Here is a 20,362-nt window from a genome sequence, read left to right on the forward strand (position 1 = left end):
GCCTTGTGTTTCACTTCTGTTTATTTCACAGTTACAGTCTGGCAAAATTGTGTTGATACAAACATCGCTTCACCCCTGTGAAATTGGTTGTGTTGTCTTTTGGCTGTGTTGTCACTGTCTTAGCTCCAGAGGTGGATTTAAACTGAAGTTAACCAAAGCTAAACTTCAGGGCCTGTCACCTGCATGAGCCCATTATGTACAAATCTGATTTTTGACTTGTAATCTTGTCTTCTTTTCTTTTCCTGAGTTGTATAAGATTCAGGCCCCATAAAACCTGGGTCTGCTGCTGTTATCTCAGATACGAGTGATGTGGCACAAGTCGAAATAGCTGTCAACAGTACTTAAATCAGTTCTTGAAGCTACATTATAGGTTCTTATTATCAGTATTTGATAGACTCCTAAAATTTGATGTGATTTTGACCCAGATGTTAAAATGTAAATTATTCATCGTGTAGTTTGCTCTCCAAAGGGAGTACATAAATGTGATTCTAAAGTGATTCTAAAAATTTTGAATTGCCAATTTAGATATAATTACTGGATGATGGAAGATTTTTGTCTCCCCATAATAACAAATATACATGGTATGCATTGTAAATATCTCATCAGATTTTTTATATGTTTTCTTAATCAACAAAGGTATTAGTTTGCTAGGGCTACCATAAGAAAGCACCACAAATTGGATGGCTCAAACAGCAAGTTTGTTGTCTCAAAATAAAGGAGCAGCTACAAGTCTGAGATCAGGCTGTTGGCTGGATTGGTTTCCTCTGAAGGCTGTGAGGAAGGATGAGTTCTGTGGGTTTGCTGGTCATCCCTGTTGTTCCTTGACTTCTGCTTCATCACCCTCGTCTCTGCCTTCCTCTTCGCATGGTGCTCTCCCTGCCATGTGTGTCTGTCCAAATTTCCCCATTTTACAAGGACAGCGGTCATACTGGATGAGGGGCCCACCTTGCTCCAGTATAACATCATCTTAGTTTGTTTCATGGACAACAGCCCTGTTTGTAATAAGGTCACATTCTAAGGTACTGGGAATTAAAACTTCAACATATGATTTCTGGGGGAACCCAGTTCAGCCCATAACAACACGTGATAGTAAATGGATCAGAAAAAAACAACATGATATTCATGTAGTTGTCTTGCTTCTACTGTGGACAGTGCTTAGAATTCAAGTTAGCAGCAGCCCTAGGTATTTGAGTGGATACAGCCAGAGTCAGGACAGCTAAAAGTATCGAGCGTTTTTTCTAATGTCAATGGACATAGTTATAAGTATTTACTATTTTCATGGTTCAAAGTTCAGAAAGTATTATATCTTGCCTAGTAGGTTGGGGCCTGAAGTCACTTCAGTTGTGGAGACTGCAGCTTTACAAAAGGAACTGATATTAAAAGATATAAAACACAATCCTTCTTATTCCATTAAACCTCAACTGCCTCCTGGGTTTTTCCTTTAAGGAGGAATACTGTTGACAGTTTTGAAATTATTGACTGTTTTAGGGTCTTAGTGTCTTAATAAAACATTCTGTGCAAAAGGCTACTCCCTCATTTAAAAATATAGGCACGCCATTCAAAATAAAATTTAGAAATTGTATCCTCTGCACTGTTCACTAAAATAATGATTCCCTTAAATTTTTGAGCAAAGTTGAGCAATTTATTTCACCACCTGCAATCCGTATTTAATTTTAAATGATGAAATGGAATCACTTAAAAGAAGGAACTTAAGGAGGAGGAGGTGGAGGCAAAGACGAAGAAAAAAAGGGAAAGGGGGATGACCAAATGTGAAGAAAAGAAAAAAAGAGAAGACTTTCTTCTGACTTTTCAGAAGCCTTAAGTAAGTGTTGTAGTTCCGTAAATAATTCTATCTGCAGAAGATAAAAGGAGCAGATTGGCCAATTACTTTGAAACTGTTTGATCACACTCATGTTTTCATTAATTATTCAAGCTTTAGGAGTCATCAAAGAATCCTAATGTATAACTCTGAAGGAGGAGCCAAAGATAAGATGCTGGCACATGCTTTTTATGTTTAAGATATGACCACTTATGAGCATATGTGCTTTTGAGTATTGGGTTGATTTAAACCCTGTACCTGGGAAGAAGGTTGATAGTTCAGCCTTTTAGAAAAAGAGAAAAGGCATAAAGAAGCTTAGAAAGTTGTGTCAGCAGGTAGATCTAGAGGTACAGGATGAAATGACGTCCTTGACGTTATATGACCCAGTCTCAGTTCGCCCCCATTGTGCCCACATCCTTGGTCCGGCTGCACATCTGTTGCTCCAGGCCAAGCAGTGATTGACCATATACAATAATAGAACCTGAGTCTTCAAACAAAAACTAGCCACAAGAACAGTTTAGGAATCATCAGAAGGATGAAATGAGATGAACAGACAAAAGAAAGAGGCAGGGTGATGCAGGGAGATGCTATAATAATGTGAAAGTGAGTTCAAAGAAACATTTTTACGAAGTCTGTAATATACTACTTCAGTTTTATCCCGATTGTAAGTTACCAGACCATTTTATGGGCACTATAATGTCACTAGAAGTGCATGTCCAACAAAATAATAGAGTGCATTACCAATTCTTCTGTGATGACCACTGCAGAGAAGCTGTTATGCCCATTTGTCAATGTACCTTGGTGTCTAATAGTAGTTTTCAAGAATGGATGGTGTGAAAACTATTCAACATTTTAAAGATACCATTTTTCCTCGTACACATTCCATCGAATCATCAGTTTTGAGTACATCTTTTTGTCCACCCATGCCTTTTCAATCAGCTGGTTGAAAAGTAAACAACAAAAACACATTGTGAAAGACAGAAGAGAAAGTACCAACATCGTGTGAATGGCATTTGGAAGGTCTGTTTATTGATTTATTAATAAGTAAACATTAAGATGGAATGTTACACAAAATAGCACTTCAAATTAGGAAAATCTGCTTTGCAGTAAAATAGCTTACAGGTCTGAGATAGTAGTATTCATGCCATTATAAAGAATTTCTTTACAATGGGTAAGTTTAACAAGCTCTTTAAAGCACCACCTCCGATGTTGTTTGGAGGACTATAGGTATGCTTCAGAGATACTGTCCTAGAATCAGGATGGTCTGTGGTTGCTTCTCTGTCATCTGCAGTCTTGGCTGTATTTGACTTCTGTCCTATGGGCATTGACAACATAGACATTGCTCTGTAAGCCCATGGAGTTCTGCTGCTGCAGACTTAAGCGCCTGTTGGGCTTTGTACTGATTTTGTGGTCCTCTGGGACTTAGCAGCACCTTCCCTCTGACCCCTAGCTAGAGCTACACATTCTACAAACTTTATTCAGCTTTGGAATCCCCTCACATCAAACTATAGCAGCGTTAGAGCTGGCAGAGATAGCTAGACATGAGCAGAGAAAGTGGGGCACAGGCCAAATGGCAAGAAAATACATCTTGTGAACAATGGAGGTCCTTGGTCAGACAAAGAAAAGCAGGAACCTCCAGACTCATAAGAAACCACACATTTTGGGTTGACAAGTGTCCTGGAGGCAGATAAAGAGAGGTGGGACAAGGAAAGAATCTCCGGCATCCAAATGTAACCTTTTGTACCCTCATTGGAATGTAACCTTTTACTTATTATGCCCTCATTACAACAAAATTAGCCTTACAGGTTAGAAATACCCATCATGCACCGACACTGTGACACTTCCAATCAAACTATTAAGTAAGGACAAAATCCCCTCCTCCCCTCAGCACAATGGAGCTTGGATGAAAATCAGGAAATATGACCCCAAACATCTCCCTCCCCAGTGAATATTTTGCCCATTCATTTTTTACACCCCATATAATCAGCTTGCCGAAGAAACTCAATGCAGCTACTCACCTGAGTCTGCCCGCTGGCCCCGTGACAGCGTACTGCTGCTTACTAAATCCTTTGCTTTCTTGACCTCCATATCTCGTATCTGAATTCTTTCTGCAATGAGACAAGAACCTGTACTCTGGTAACGGTAACCCTTTGGGCTTACTGATTCTCAACGTGTAACTCAAGTTTCACAATCATGGTCTTGAGAATTCCTGCTATTTCCTTCATACCTCATGAGAGCTGAAGAAAACTTGGGTAGGAGAGGGTCCACCTCAGGCCTCTCTGCCTAGATCTACCTGGCTGACTTTTCTATCTTCTGTAGCTGACGGGTCTGGTGATCAAGATTATTTTCTTCTCAAGTTCTGGAGTAGGTGTGGTGTGAGTCACTGGCCTGAGAGTTACTGTGTATTGGGGGAATTTCTGTCACCCTCACTCTCCAGTTTCACAGTCGGTTCAGGGAACAGAGCCATCCATAATACCTCTACCCTTTTTGTTCTTTTCCTATCTCTTTCCCCTTTTCTAGTCCAGAGAGGATCTTTATTTTTATCACCTCACTATTTTATAGGAAAAGTGCTCCCATGGCATCTCTTATTTTTTTCCACCCTCTCTATGGCCTAAACCGTTGTTTCAGATCCTCTAGGATTTGGCTTTTGATCCTTAAATTCAAGCTTTTGGAATTTTTTTCTTCTCAAGCTGCTGGTACTTGCAATTCAAAGCCATGGTTTTAAAGGCTATTGTCAGCGCTGTTGACTTACAAAGGTCAAATTAATTGCTCAAAGGCCAAAATTGTGATTCTTTGTTCTCTCTGAATCAACCATACCCTGAGGCATAGAGAAAGAAAGTCCTCTTTGCTACTTACATATAGTAGAAAAGTGTAACTAAAAAAAAAAAAAATTGGAAAAAATCAACCCTTAGTTTAATAGCAAAATACTCCACTACAGGAGGAAATCCACAGTGGAACAGAATGATAGGTGCACGTGTATTTATCTATGTTTGCCTATCTCTGTCAGCTAAAACAAAAACCAAACTAAATGTGCTGCTTATGTGTCTTTGTATTCCAACCTAAATCATGGTCTCCATTTCAAATACAAGTAACTGCCAAAATGTTTTTGCTGCGTAAGCTATCACTGATTCTGTTTTTAAAAATCTTTTAACATGAGCATGCTGTCTTGGTTGAACCCTCTTAGCTATAAACATTATTGAATCATTGATTGAATGCCTGCTGTATGCCAGAAACCAGGCATCATTAAGTGAAAAAGAACAATGGCTATGTCCCTAATCTACTGAATGCTGAGAATTCCTTGGTTACCAAGTGAATATCAAGAATCCTCAAGCTTATATCCTGTACAGTAGACTCTCCCAAACCCTACCTTTCCAAGATCAAAGCCACACCTGGAATCTTCACTTGTTCTGTCCAGTGGAAGAGTTAACTGTGTATTTGGTGTTTCCTTCTCCACCACTAGAGAGAGCACTTTGTTCGATCCCCAGAAGAGTTAACTCGGGATACACAATTTTAAGGCAGAGTTCTGTAAAAGTCTCTTTTAAATGAATAATACACAGAAATAAATGTGTTTTAAAATAATTGAAACATACTTCCTACCTAATAGCTACCATTTCCCAAGACGCAACTGGTTTTTAGAAGAGTAGAAAATGACTATCAGTTTAAACAACACAAATTTGGTTATATTTCCTTTCTTCTTGGGCTTACAGTGGATACAGCATAAATCCATCAATCCTTGCAGTCCTGCACTAATAAAATAATCTCATGGTCTGAGTCTAATATTACTAAACTTAAATTAATAATACATCGAAATCTGAAGAGATGAATGTTATTTTGTAGCTACACAGGGGAGCTTTCAGAGCTCCATTAGGACTACATGTTTTTAAAACAATGACATTTATTTTGAGCCTTCTTTATTCTTATAGTACATGATCTGATGGGAAGTCAGGGTGAATTAAAGACGATCATAAGATTGAAATAAATCAACTCTTTCAGGATACCAGAGCTTTATCTTTTAAATACTAAGTTTCCACAAGTGCACAATTTGACTTATACATTTTCCACAATTCTGTAGGCCACTAATTCTTAAACTTATATAATATGTAGAATCTTTCCAAGGGAAAACAAAAACAAGGACAAAAATTCTTTTTTTTGAAACCCCGTATTAAATCATTTTTATTACAGTGTTACTTAAAAATATGCAAACATAAAACAAGGCATAAATGCCTTATGCTTATACCTCTTACAGAATGTAATTACAAATAAATACAAACAAATCTACAAATCCAAGAAATTCAATTTCACATTATTGGTTTTTAATGTAATAGGAGATGTTTTGTGAAAATGAAATGCCTGTTCATCATGTAAATATGGGATTGGCTTGCTAGACACAGATTCTTGTGTCCAGGGTGACAATACAATATGCAATATAGTGACAACTCTCCTATTTTGTTTGTAGAAACTCTCTTTGTATGGTGTCGCCATTGGCCTTTTTCTATCTCTGCTCCTGCTGATATTTCTTGGTTTGAAAATGATTGTATTTACAAACATGGACACTGGGTTCGTATGAGAGTACAGAGTTACAAGATAGCGGTCTAGAAGAATCACTTAGGTTATTTTTTAAATTATTATGGGAAATCAAAGTAGAAATCTAATAAGTATGTTATTAAAGGTTAATTTTAAAAGAACAAGCTCAAGATTTTGTTATATAAATATGAAAAACACTATCAAAAATGTTATTTAACTCAGTTTTAATGAAGAAATTCATAAGGTGTTATCAACTGGCTCAGTAGAGAATTTAAAAATACTACACATATGTACTTGAGTCAGGAATATTGAAATGAATCTACAAATAGATGCAAAACTGGCATTTTACCCTAAGGTTAGAATGAGAGAAATCCATTTTCCCTCCTATAGGAGGAATTTGCAAATCTTTGGATAAGTACCATTTTAATTGCTATCAGTTATCTATAATTTACAGCTTTGTAAAATAGCGTGAATTGCCCTTCAAAGAATCAGATAACCAAGAAGGGTGTGCCAGATGGTACCCGCTTTGCATTAGAGATACTTTGTCTTCTTTTGGTCCATTTCAGTTTTTCACAGTTTGTCCACCCAGTATATTTAAGACGCTGTGGAACCTATCCATGAACCTCTGTGGAAACCTTGAAGATGTCCTCAGCTCAGCTGTCTTCCTTGAGAACCCACCTCTAGCTGCAGGGAGATGCTTCATATGAGCCCTTCATCCTAGAGGAATACACAGCTCTTCCCCTCAGATGTAAACACCTACCAACCTGTTCGGATGAGTTGGATGTCTTCTAAGGGAAGAACTGTGATAGCTAATCCCAGATCTTTTACACATGAAAAATTTGCCCAAGGGCAAAGAGTTAAAATGATAAGTGAAATCTTCAATAGAAATGATTAAGCATTGTTTTCCTCCCTCCCTCCCTTCCTTCCTCCCTCCATACCAGGTATTGCATCAACTATTCTACATCTATTATTTCATTAAATATCATAATAAGCATATAGGTATGTGCATATAGGTATGTGAGAAAATTCAGCCTGAACTTGCCACATGGTAAATATTAAGTTAAAGATTATTAAAGGAGAAACAGGGCAAACCCAAGCATGTTAAGTATTTAATTAAATCTGCAACTAGTAATCAGGACAGGACTTTAAGGAGTGGTTTCGATGATACATGTTGTTGTCCCAAAGTTAGATGCCCAGTGGATACTACAGAACACAGCATTGTTCTTCCCACCTCCTCTGGGTAACTGTGTCCAACCTACATTTTGTTTATAGCCCCATGTATACATTTGTCATAGCACTTGCCAAATGGCACTAAATTCTTTTTTGGGTGTGTTTGTATCTTCTTACATTCATCGCCTAAGCTGTGAGTTACTTTAGCGGAAGGGCCATGTTTTATTCATGTGTCCTTGGGGACTTGTACAGTGATTGGTACATACCAGGAGCCAATTATATGCTTTTGAACTTATTTAAGGTATGCATATACAGTAAAGCTAATTCCTAAAATTGAACCTCTGGAAAAATTCTGTCTTAAGTCACTGGTTCCCAAGATTTTATTTCCTCTTTCAAAATGTTTCAGTGCTGTTAGATTTTAGGGTTTAATAGATTTGTTAAACTTGTAGCTGCTTAAAATTTACTCTACGGACTTAAACGGAAAAGGAAACGGACAGGAAAAGAGTTGTCTTAAAATTGGATACAAGCTTGCCAACCATGTCATTGTGTGATATCTTTGAGAGTTAGTGGGGAAGAAACCTGTGACAATGCAAAACCTGTTAGAAATCATCTAGAATTTCGCACCACAATTATGTACCCAATGGATGGGAATTGAGAGAGTCTTAAATGCCAGTCTTTAAGTTTCCTTCAAATCTCACACGCTCAATACCACATTTTACCTTAAACTATTTCTTAGAATACCAGTGAATATCAAAGAATGACTAAGGAACCTGGAACACCGAGAGCTGATATTCATGTTGGCAGAAAGAAAGAATAGAAACCAAAACAAAAGTGAGATTGGAGAGTGAAAATTGGAAAAGTAGAAGGAAAAATTCCACGAAAATTTTGGGAAAATGCTTCATTGCGTTATCATCAATTATTTGGTTGAAGAATAAAAATAAAACATAGGTTTTTTAAAAACCTTATTACTTGGTCAAAATATATGCACTTCTTAAATATTAAGTAGATTAAAGCTACAGAAACAGGAACCATAATTCCTAATCGGCAATAGAGCATTTCTTTTGAATTTATCACTGACCAGAGTTAGAAAGTAAAGTGTCGGGAAGGGATAGACTGGGATTTCAAAACTGTAGAATAGATTACACTGTATAGCACAGGGAAATATACACAAAATGTTATGATAACTCAGAAAAAAATGTGACAGTGAGTATGTATATGTCCATGAATGACTGAAAAATTGTGCTGAACACTGGAATTTGACACAACATTGTAAAATGATTATAAATCAATAAAAAATGTTAAAAAAAATGTTAGGAGAACCTGGGTGAGATATATGGACATTCAACAACTTATGCAGTTTTTCTTCAAGTCTAAAATTAGTTCAAAATAAATTCTAAAAGGTTTAAAAAAAAAAAAAGAAAGTAAAGTGTCATTCCACAGTTTCGATTGCAATCTGACAATATTTTCTGAAGGTAGATGGACTAGCTGTCATGATGGAGAGAGTTGTCTAATATTCCAGTAACTTCTGGATGTTAGTGGCCATTTTCTGTCGTACCCGTAGAATGTAACCTAAACCCTAATTTGCCTGGTCAGAGACTGGGGAGGATAGTAGAGACTGGTAAGAGATAATGTGTGGATGTTTAACTGATTAAATACAAAGCATTCATTATCCATTATGGCCTTGGTTTAAAATAAGCTTCTTATTCCATAGATAACTTTTGAACTATTCACTGTTTCTAGCATGTTTTCTCTTAAAGCAGTCTTTTAAAAAATCATTTTGGTTTTCTCCTGGACAGTTTCACTAACTAAATAGTACAGCCCTCCTTTGAAGGCTTGCAAAGCAATCATTTAATTATATGGTTCATGTTTTATTTATTTTTTCACTTTTTAGTTCTATCCTTTCATCTTTTTTCATCTTATCAATGGCTTCTCCCATTTTGGAAAGAATTTTGGACAAATAGACTAGAAAGCCATAAAAAGGAACAAGGTGATTTATTTTTTTATGCCAGTTAAGCTAGGGAAAATTTTCATATGCTTTAAAAATTGGATTGCCCACAGAGGGACCTCATTTAATAGTGTTGGGGGGGGGGTGAGTGGTGGTGAGGCAGATGTATTTACCTGAAAGCATTTTATATTGGAATGCTGATCTGTTCATGGTTACACTCTGTAGATCAAGTTCTGCACCTGTCACAAGCTTGTATTTATCGCGAGTGTGCATAATGCTTCTTCTTGGGAAAGCCTGCAGATCCCTCTTTGGCAGTAGAGTCACCAGAAGTAGATGTACCTGTTTTCCCAGCTGGGATTTGCTCATGGGAAAGAGGGTCATTTAACACCATATTATCCTCATGGACAGCTGTATATATAAGCTCCCCTAGGGTGTAGAAGACCTAAATTTTGTTTTTTTTTTTTTTTTAAAGAGATTTCAGTGTCCAAATGAAATTTGACATGAAAAGTATTTTGATGTTTTGATTCAGTAGATTTAGAGGATGTATAGGCTTGGTTTAATAGAAAAACATTACTTGGTTTACTTTGGCCTGATCCCTCTAACAGCTTTTGATGACTCAGCGGACACCAGTATTTTCCACTCATATTAGCTTGGGGTTTAGCATAAAATAGTTCATTCTGTTTTGATGCAAGTCCTTAGTTAAAACATGGGCCTTGTCTCAATGATCCAGCCATACTCTTTTTTTTGTGCATTTTATTTGTCTATTTTCCCCCCGCAGACTCTAACCTCTATAATAGGGGTTCTGTGTATTTTGCTAACCATTATTTTCTCTAGCTCACTGCCACTGTGTTAGCTCTGGATGTATTTGTGCTTAATAAACCTTTGTTAAGGGGATGCTTAAATGAAGGAATGAAGGATTGTTTTTCAGTGACCAGAAAGGGGGTAATGACTCCTTCTTAGAGACTCCCTGATTCAAAATCATTCCAGAAATGAGGAATCTCTTTGAGTTTTCTTGTTTTTGTTTTTTTTTTTAATGAAAGTATACTTCACTTACAATAAAATGTAGATTTTATGGGCACAGCTCCATAGAGGTTTTTTTTTTTCAAGTCCTTATACTCATATAGCTGTTATCTCAACCAAATACAGAATTTTTCCATTATTCCAGAAAGTTCCCTCATGCTACTTTCCAGTTAATCTCTCACAATCACTGTTCTTATTATCACCATAGCCTCCTTATTTTTGTCTTTTCCAGAACTTTATTTAAATATAACTATGAAGTATGTACCTTTTTTTTGTCTGTAGAAATAAGATTAATAAGGAAGGACCATGTTGTTGAAAAAAAACACTACTATACGCCTCTCCTTGGAGGATTTATTGAGCCCACCCTCCCCAGTCTCCAACCATTTGCTCTTAAGCATTCCAAAGACAAACAGAATAAGATCCTTACAAGTGGAGTTCAGAAGTACCACCCAACTTATATCATTGTACTGTGAGCCTCCATTTGATAAATGAAGTCCATCAATAATAATCTGAATAACCCTAACATTAATAATCTATTAATCTAATGTTAGTCTATAATACATAATAACATTAATATTATACTATGTTAATAAATAATATATTATTTATTAGGTTGTGACAAATAATCTAAATAATCCTAACCTTTTAGAGCTGGGAACACAGCCCATCTTCCTGACTTCTCTGAGCGTTGCACAGAGCACACTGTTGATTTCACTTATCTTCAAGACAGTTCCATGGCTAACCAACATGTGCGTAACAGGTGGTAGGGTTAGGGTTAGGGTAGGGGTTAAGAAATATTAGATATTGCCTCCAGAGGTCTTCTTTAAAACATATTTTCATTAAAAAATGTAAAAAAATAAAATAAAACATATTTTCAATAACCTGTAACTCTTTGGGGTGTAGAGGGTGGTTTTGAAGTAGAATTGCAAAGGAGTTTTGCAAAGAACCATAGTCAGTTTGCAGGCGGTGGAAAGAGGCTTGCCAAGTAAAGCCTGTCGAAAATGGATTCATCGAATTAGAGCAGTCCACGATCGACTGCCAAAGCCAGCTTATTTTCTTTGCTCGTTCCAAGAAAGAATGCCTGAAACTTTGTGGTGATGGAAGGTTATCTTACAAAACATGCTGGCAGAGCACACTTTTTCACTAGCTCTGGTCGGTATTATTATAGACTTGATGGGGTACTTAGGTTTCTGGTAGGGAGTTTTTAGGTCAGGAAAAAAAAAAGAAATTAGACATAGAAGATTAGGGGACAAAATGTGTTAGTTTATTTCACAGCAGAGTAAAGCAATAAAACAGTCTGAGCAAAGGCACAGACAGGCCTTGTGTAAGTCTTAACACTTTTCAACTTCTCTTGTGGAAACATTTGCTATCACTAATGAGACCGAAGAATAAAATTATGATCTAGGGAAAGTAAGTAAATAATTATTGGAAAATAGTGAATGCAATGTTACAACAGATAAAGAAGCCATTCTTTCAAAGATGGATGAGGAGAGTGTAAATGATTTAAAGGATAAAATTTCCCCTTCAAATTAAGTGGTCTTTAAATGCTGCTATTTTGTACTAGATAGTCTGATGCAAGATATGTGGAAATGTCATGAAATGGCACAGAGAGAATCCGAATAACTTAAACCAGTATTGATGTTGGCTGAAGTGCACCGAGAAGGTTTTTATATTTTTTTCTTTCCCCTTAGACCCGGCAGAGACGCTTCAGGAACTGCCCAGTCCCAGAGAGGAGGGATTGCGTGAAGACACCAGCGCTTTTCCATGAGGCCAGTGTGGAAGTTTTCATTATAAGGTAAGAGCTGATTTCTCCTTTTGGTCTTGTCGTCTTTGAAAATTAATGAAACTGTGGTGTGAAATTAGGCCAAACGATCACAAGTATTAAGGATGCTCTGAATTTGTTTATAGCTTTGCAGTAGTTCGTGCTTTATACCTCTCATGTGAAGTTTGTGCAGAAATAATTCGTTGGCAGATATTATCCTTATGACTGACGTCGGATGATAAGTAGAAACAGTGGGAATTTCAAAGCACCAATCTGGCCGTTTCGGATTAAAATATTGTTAGCAGAGATTCTCTCTCGAGGTGCTTCTCAGCCTGTTTCCTGCCGTGTGCACACAGAAAATGGTAACAGCCCCGTGATGCACTGCAGACGCTGATCGCTCCCCAAGTCGTGGGCGCCGCCGGCAGTCAGCTGAAGGGATGCGGTCTCGGTGCGTCTGTAAACCGCTGTTTGGACAGCTCTGCTGGGGAGCTACAGATGCTTTCCTTTTTGAAAATCCTAAAGTGTCCCTTGCTTTTTATGCATCCCTATGATCCGAGTTTGGGTTTAGAGAAGCTTTTGTACAGGAGAAAAAGAAATGACACTTCGCATTCTAAATTTTCACATGAAGTTAATTTTACCTATAGATTGATCAAATGCCAATTTTACATCAAGAAATCTTCAGTAGTTTCCTTCCTCCCCGCTATCAGCACAGTGATGATGAAATCCTCTCTCTCTCTCTCTCTCTCTCTTTCTCTCTTTCTCTCTCTCTTTTTCTTTCGGACCTGCAGGGCCCTGTCAGTGCTGGCAGGACTCCTTTGTTGCCCTAGGGCTCTGGGCAAGTTTACATAAGACAAAATCTCCCTCAAGGGTCAGGAGGACTCCCCGCAGTCTGAGATAATCGTACAGCTTAGGCTTCACTTTAGGGTGTGGTCTAGTCTGGATAAGATTTCCTTATCTTAGTAGTTATTCAAAAAAAATTATTAAGGGTTCAGCAGATTGGGGCCTGACTCAAACCCACACTGAATATTGCAGAATCACAGGTTTCAGGCCAATGGGACTCGGATACACTGCATTTCTTCTGAGCCTTATTCCAATGCCATCACAGGCCCTGCCACAATTACTGCCACAAGAGTAAGAGGTAGCAGTGGGGTACCCAGTGGTATCACCCTGAAAGACTGGCATAAAATCCCCCTTGGTCACAATTCTGGAAGCTGTCTTATATTACCTGGATTTTTGTCTTGGTTTGGTTCGGTTTGGTTTGGTTTTATAACCTCTGTGTCTTAGATTTTACTCTAAGAGCAGTTTTAGGTTTATGGAAAAATTAATTGAAAACTGCAGTGAGTGCCTACACTTCCCCCAAAGCACACCTAATTTCCCCTATTATTAACATCTTTTATAAGCATGGTACTTTTTTTTTTTTTTTTTGGCAATTGATGAACCAGTATTGATGCATTTTTTTTACATACAGGTTCATTATGTGTTTTGAAAAACGTGTCATGACATATTTCCATTGTTCCTGAATCATGCAGAATATCTTCACTGCCCTAAAAATTCTGTGTTCTACCTCTGTTTCCCTCCCCTCACTGAGACCATGGCCACCTTTGATTTTTTTTTTTTTACTGCCTCCATAGTTTTGCCTTTTTGAGAATGTCGTATAATTGGAATCATACAGCAGGATAGCCTTTTCAGATAGGCTTCTTTCATTTAGCAATATGCCTTAAAGGTTCCTCCATGTCTTGTTGTAGCTGGACAGCCCACTTCTTTATATTGTTGAATAATATTCATTGTATGGATGTACCACAGTTTGCTTTTCCATTAGCTTGTAAAAATATATGTTGGTTACTTCCAATTTTGACGATTATGAAAAAAAAGCTACCATAATTTCTCTGCAGGCTTTTGCATGGACGTAAGTTTTCAGTTCATTTGGATATATTCCAAGGAGTATGGTTACTGGATCATATGGTCCAAGAATGTTTAGTTTTTAAGAAACCTCCAAAGTGTCTTTCAAAGTGGCTGTACCATTTCACATTCCCAATGAATGAGAGTTCCTGCTGTTCCACATCCTTGCTAGCATTTGGTGTTGTCAGTGTTTTGAATTTTAGCCATTCTAATAGATGTGTATTGGGTTTTTAATACAGTTAATTTAAAAAGATTGCGCTTGTCCAGAAGACTCTGGACACTTAACCACCAGAAACTTCTTGAACATTTACTTGGTAATGATATTGGTTAAGAATCTCGGCTTTCTTCTGGGTGTATCCACTGTGATGATGCATTTTTATGAGATGAGCATTGTACATCTAATAAGTGTGTATGTATGTCTGCGTATGCCTGCTATTCTCTATTATAAAGAGGTTATGGTAGGCAGACGTATCTTATAATATGCCATTAAAATGAAAATATGCAGAGTAAATCAACATTTTTGTCTCTAAAAGTGAAATATGAGTATTCTATAGATTCTGATTTTGTAACAAGCCATGCTTGATGTTACTTATAGCTAGTCTATTTATAGCTAGTTATCTGACTGAATAACAGTGTTTATCCTGGCCACATCAAATTAGACATTCTTAATTTTTATATCTGGTTAAATTCAGCCATGTGGATACAGCCACAGGAAGAGACTCTTCATAGTCTCTTCAAGTTATAGTAATTTCTCTATATGCTTGGTGCACCTTTCTGCTTTAGACTTTATTGTATTACTTTGTGAATATTTCTGAGATAAACCTCCATACTAGGATGTTACTTTCTCTAATGTAAGTACTACTCCTTTCATATTTCTGTCATTAAAATATGACACAATGCCTGAATTAAAGAAAAAAAATTTCGTGACGCTTGTTAAAGACAGTAAGGGAGACTTTATACAAGAGGGACTACAACAATGGAGTTTTGCAGTTGGGAAGCGAGATCGAGCTCAAGTCCAAATACAACAAGAACAAGTGGAGACTTACAGCCAAGGATCACAGTGGGGATCAGTGGATGGATGGAAAATCACCAAGGCCAGGGGAATTCTTGCTAGACTGACTCAACAGGATTCTTGCTGAAGGCAGGCCAGGGAGGTAAGATACGGAGGCTGGGGGATGAGGAATTTGATCTGATATCAAAGATAGTCAGATACCAAGGGAAGAAGATTTTCACTAAACCGACTCAGCAGAATTCTTGCTAAAACTGAACTAAGCAGGCCAAGGAGAGAACACAAGGTCAGAGCCTAGTGGGGAAGAGGATTCAGAGGAGCCTGACCCAGATTTGATCAAGGAGAGAATCTTTGTCACCTGACATATGGTAGAGTTTCAGTGACCCCGTATTGTGTTATTATATAGATGGCCCTACATCAAATACTGTAGAAATCTATGAACAAACTCCTGAAGACACCAAATGAGCATTGTAATTTAAGGAAGAATTAAGGAAATCAGTTTAAATTATGTAAATAATTTTCTGTAATATTCAAGACTAACCTATTTATTGAGCATAGATCTGGTTAAAAATGAAACAAATAATATACATGAGCAGTTTTCATGTGCAAAATGGAATCTCAACCGTGACAGAAGTGCAAAGATAAAATGACATGTTCTCTCCTTTCTAAAAAGATGCACTCTAGTGGAGGAGGGGGCAGGGGAAGGGAAGAATTATGTTGTATTAGTGATCACAGATTAAATGTATGTAAAAATTTAACAGAGAAGTAGAATATGAGGTGTGCTGGCATTGGATATACCTTAAATCTAGATGGCGAAGTCATTGATATTGTGGTATATGGAAGACTGGTTTTTCAAACATCAGTATGCATAAAAATTACCTGGAGTCTTTGTTTAAATTTTATTCTTTTAGCTCCACACCTGAATGTCTAAGAAATTTGAAGAGACCATGATTCCTCACTTTTTGTAAGCACCCCAGTTTACTCTTATTATGGGGGACCTGTGAGCCATGTTTTTAAAAACACTGATCTGTACTGTTTGCAATTTTCCTCCCTGTAGTGTGGTTGATGTTAAAAAGGATCTGCTGGGAACAGGATAATAGGAAAACTAGGCCCAAATATAGGAACCACAAGAATGCACTTTCTTTTAAGTGGCTTCATGGCCCCTTACAGTGGTGTGGTTGATAAAGGATGGTCCTAAGAGCCTGAAAATAAGAAAACAAACTAATTGGAGATACCAGTACAAAAAATGTGTCCAATTTTAGAACATTAAAAAAAATAATGTTATGCATATTTTACAAATAGAGTAACTATTTCTAAATAGATAAAATATAACACCATTACATCAATATCCAATAAATTATTTATTCAGAGGTGTCAGTTGTGATATTTAAAATTACAGGGAAATGATAAATACCCAAGAAGTCCAAAAGTGGGGAAATGACTAAGTTAATTAGTACCCTTATCCCAGTGGAATATTGTTTTCCCTGCTTTAAAGAATGATGACATTTAGGACGTATTTGGCATAATGTTATGTTAAAAGAAAAATTAGAATCTACAACTGTATGCTTGATATGGCTGTTTCCACATAAAAAGGTGTACGTATATGTGGTGAAATTTTAGATGTTTCGAGTTGTAAAATTTTCGTAGATATGTGGTTCTTAAAATCACAGAATGCTGGAATCTAAAACCTAGATGAGCTGAAACAACAATATCCACAATCAGAAGCTTTGGTCATGGATTTTTAATAGTTAAGAGTAAATAATTTTCAAGTCAAAAGGTGCTCTGAGGTCATGCTGCTTTCGAGCCCCAGGGAGACTGTCTAAAGCAGTGACACAAATATCTGGCTGAATTTCAGGATCATTTAGGGGACTTTTTGAATAGATGGATTCCTTACAATCTAGACAAGTGGTTCATTCAGTTTTTGCAGATCTGAGTTTGGGCCTTGGAATCTGATTTTTTTTTTTTTTTTTTTTTTTTTATGTTCTCCTGGTGGCCTTATTGATTAGCAAAGGTTGACAGCTGCTGTGGTGGGGAAGACACTTTATGCCTTCAGGAGTTTCTGCAATGATCAATACATGACACCCCCCCCCGCAAATACAAGGCAAAATAATGTCAAATTTTAGAGTATTTCATGTAGATAACATAGTAAATAGAGTAGAAGTTGAGAGAGGGGAAGAGGAACACGAGGAGGGGTCTGTGGGTGGGGGGCCTTCTGGAACAAGACCCTCGTAAGACTTAGTGGCAGAGGTAGCGTAGTGGAGCCGGAGCCACGAGCTGCATCGTCATCTTAGGAACCTTCCTGTTAGGAGGAGAGGTGGCGAGACCCTGAAACATGTAGCGATGCCAGTAAAAGAGTGGCACCCTTCGGGGATGGCAGAGTTCTCACCAGTTAAAGCGGAAGCCCTACACCCCTTCCCGGGAGGCGCCGGTCCCTTCTCAGGCTTTTCCTCCTGAGCTGTATCCTGGCTCTGGATCCTGGCTCTGAGGTGAGCGAGCGAAGCCTCCTGGGAGAAGAGGCCGCTCCGCACCGTGGGTGGGAGGGCTTGTGTTTCTTAGGGTGAGGAGGAGGGGGGTGAGGACAGGCACATCCAGGTGTTTGTGGGAGGACAAAGCTTTTATTATGGTTGTTAACTAAAAGGAATGGTGGCATTTCAAAGGCAGAGACTCAGTCACAGAGTAAGTTGAACTTGAACCTTTACAAATAAGTGTGATTTGTGTTCCCGGAACATGAAAGGCAGAGGTGAGAGGCATTTCGGTGATGGGGACCACACGTCCCTAAGTTGGCCAAGTGTCTTTCTTCTGTGGACTCAGTTTCTTTTTCATTATAAATGCTGTTGTTTAAACTTACATCCTTTCAGCTCATGTTGCCAAAGCTGACAGTAACTTCGTTCTGTGCTACTACATAGGATTTAGGACTAGGAGGCCAACAGATATTTTTTCAATGAAAAAAGCCAGTGCCAGCTTGATTAGAGTCCACGGAGGTGTGGGCGTAGGTGAGGCTGGATGGGATTGATACTCATATTGGGCAGGGCCTCAAGTCCCAGAAGAAGGAATTTTGACTTGGCTGTACCGTGAAGGTTTCTAAGAAGGATAATGAGAAGATAAATGTGGAATTTGAAGAAGAAAGTCAGCCAACAGTAAAGGAGATGGATTAAAGAGAGGGGAATAGGAAATGCAATTAGCATGCTAATTAGCTAATTACCATGAGAGGAAACCTGGACAAGGCTGTTGGCAGTGAAAGGAGAAAAAGGGTAGTGGATAATATAGGGAAGTTTTCCAGCTCAACTGGAGTAACACTGATTAATCACCTACTAAGTGCCAGTCATTGTTCGAGGCCACTGGGACATGAGTGAACAAAATAAAACATATACTCTATCAGGATAAAAGAAGCATAGAGGAAAATGACTAATAAGTACACAAAGTAATATATAACATGTTGGAAGTTGGAAATGTTATAGAAAAATAGGAATCCGGGCAGAGTAAGGGGAACCGAGAAGGAGGAGGACAGCAGTTTGCAATATTATACAGGATGGTCTAGGGAGGCCTCCTCGAGAAGGAGCAAAGATTTGAGGAAGGTCAGAGAGAGAGCCAGTCCCCTGAGGGAGGGGCATTCCAGACAGAAGGAAGAGAAAGAGCAAAGACCCTAAGAGGAAGTGTGCCTAGGATATTCCAAGAGCAGCCACATTTTGCACTTAAAATCTATTTCAAGGCAAGATACTCAGTTGTACTGGTTGATCATCAACTGCTGAGATGGAGGGTTTTGCTGCTGAAAAGAATCTTCCTCCTATGCAGTTCTGCTTCAAGCCAGACTGGATTATATTTCTAAAGGGAAAGAAAGAAAGGAAGGAAGAAAAGGAAGGAAGGGAGGAAGGAAGGAAAGAAAGAAAGAAAGGAAGAAAGAAAAGAAAGAAAGGAAGGAAGGAAGGGAGGAAGGAAAGAAGCAGTATGAATTAGGGAGTCAGCCTTGGGCCATACCCAGAGTTAACTTTGGTTAGAGAAAGTGAAGGAGGTTGGAGGGTCAGAGAGGAACCAGGGTGGTGTCTGTCCTTGAAGCCTTATGAAGAGAGCTTTGCTAAGAAAAGATTAAGGAGACTAAAGACTGCAGGAACAATACAACGATGGGGTTGAGGGAAGGGGCATTGGGTTAGGAAAGTCACTGGTGACCCTGGAGAGAGCTGTTTCAGTTGGTTGAGAGCTCAGGATTACACAGTGCCCAGCTGGTCATGTTTCCTCCACCAGGTACAGTGACAGTCTGTGCTGTTAGGAATAAATAATACTGATATAGGAAAAATAGGGCACAAGAGGATGGCCACCTCCCAGGTCCCAGGCAAGTCTGTGGGATGCATCCCACCAAGTGAGGGTCCTTGGCGTCACACAGGAAAGAATTCAAGAGCAAGCCACAGCTGAGTAAAAGTAGATTTATTCAGAGAGGGATATACACTCCATGGACAGAGTGCAGGCCTTCTCAGAAGGCAAGAGAGTGACGGGGGGCCTAGGAAATACACATTCCATAGACAGAATGTGGGCCATCTTACTCAGAAAGGAGAGCAGCCACCTCAGAGCATGGGGTCGGCAAGGGAAGTGAGATGGGCCACGAGGTGTGGGGGTTGCTAATTTTTATGGGCTCGGTTATTTCATATGCTAACAAATGGGGGGATTATTCCAACTACTTTGAGGAAGGGGCTGGAATTCCTAGGAACTGGGCCATCACTCTATTTGACCTTTGTGGTCAGCCTTGAAGCTGTCGTGGCACCTGTGGGAGTGCCATTTACCATGCTGTTGCGTTACAGTGAGCGCATGATGAAGCTCAAGGTCTGCTGAAAATTGGGTCTTCCGCCATCTTGGTGCTGACTGCTCTGTCGTCCTTTTACCGGTTGTGCCGCGTTCCCGCCCCTCCTGTTCAGTGTCCTAGACAAGTTCAGTTCTTCAGCTCTCCGTTGAAGGTGCTGTGATAATGTTTTGAAATCCGCCTCCGATAATAAGGATTGACAAGCCTGAAAGACTCAGATGAAGTGCGTGAGGCTTCAGACTGGGGCCGTGTGTTGCTTTCCCTTCCCCTCTGCTCTTCCGGCTGCTCTGGTTTCAGGACAAGGCACAGCGCTGACGTGCTGAAAAACCGAGGGCGCCGCACTCTTTGGTGGGGCGATGTTGCACTTTTGCTCAATTTGCAGAAACCCTCTGGCCTGAAGAAGAGTTTTCTTCAGGTCATCACCA

The 20,362-nt window shown here is 38.8% G+C and overlaps 1 protein-coding gene across 3 annotated transcripts in view; it reads left to right on the forward strand.

Annotated features, from left to right (window-relative positions):
- B3GALT1 (beta-1,3-galactosyltransferase 1) overlaps window positions 1-20,362 on the forward strand; it is a 490,600-nt gene that overhangs the window by 143,433 nt on the left and 326,805 nt on the right. For all 3 annotated transcript variants that reach the window (XR_012507014.1, XM_074363837.1, XM_074363835.1), the window contains exon 2: window positions 12,170-12,273. The gene's annotated coding sequence lies outside the window, so the exon portion shown is untranslated. The remainder of the gene's footprint in view (window positions 1-12,169; window positions 12,274-20,362) is intronic.

This window comes from Camelus bactrianus, chromosome 5 (genome assembly GCF_048773025.1).
Source record: "Camelus bactrianus isolate YW-2024 breed Bactrian camel chromosome 5, ASM4877302v1, whole genome shotgun sequence".
NCBI lineage: Eukaryota > Metazoa > Chordata > Mammalia > Artiodactyla > Camelidae > Camelus > Camelus bactrianus.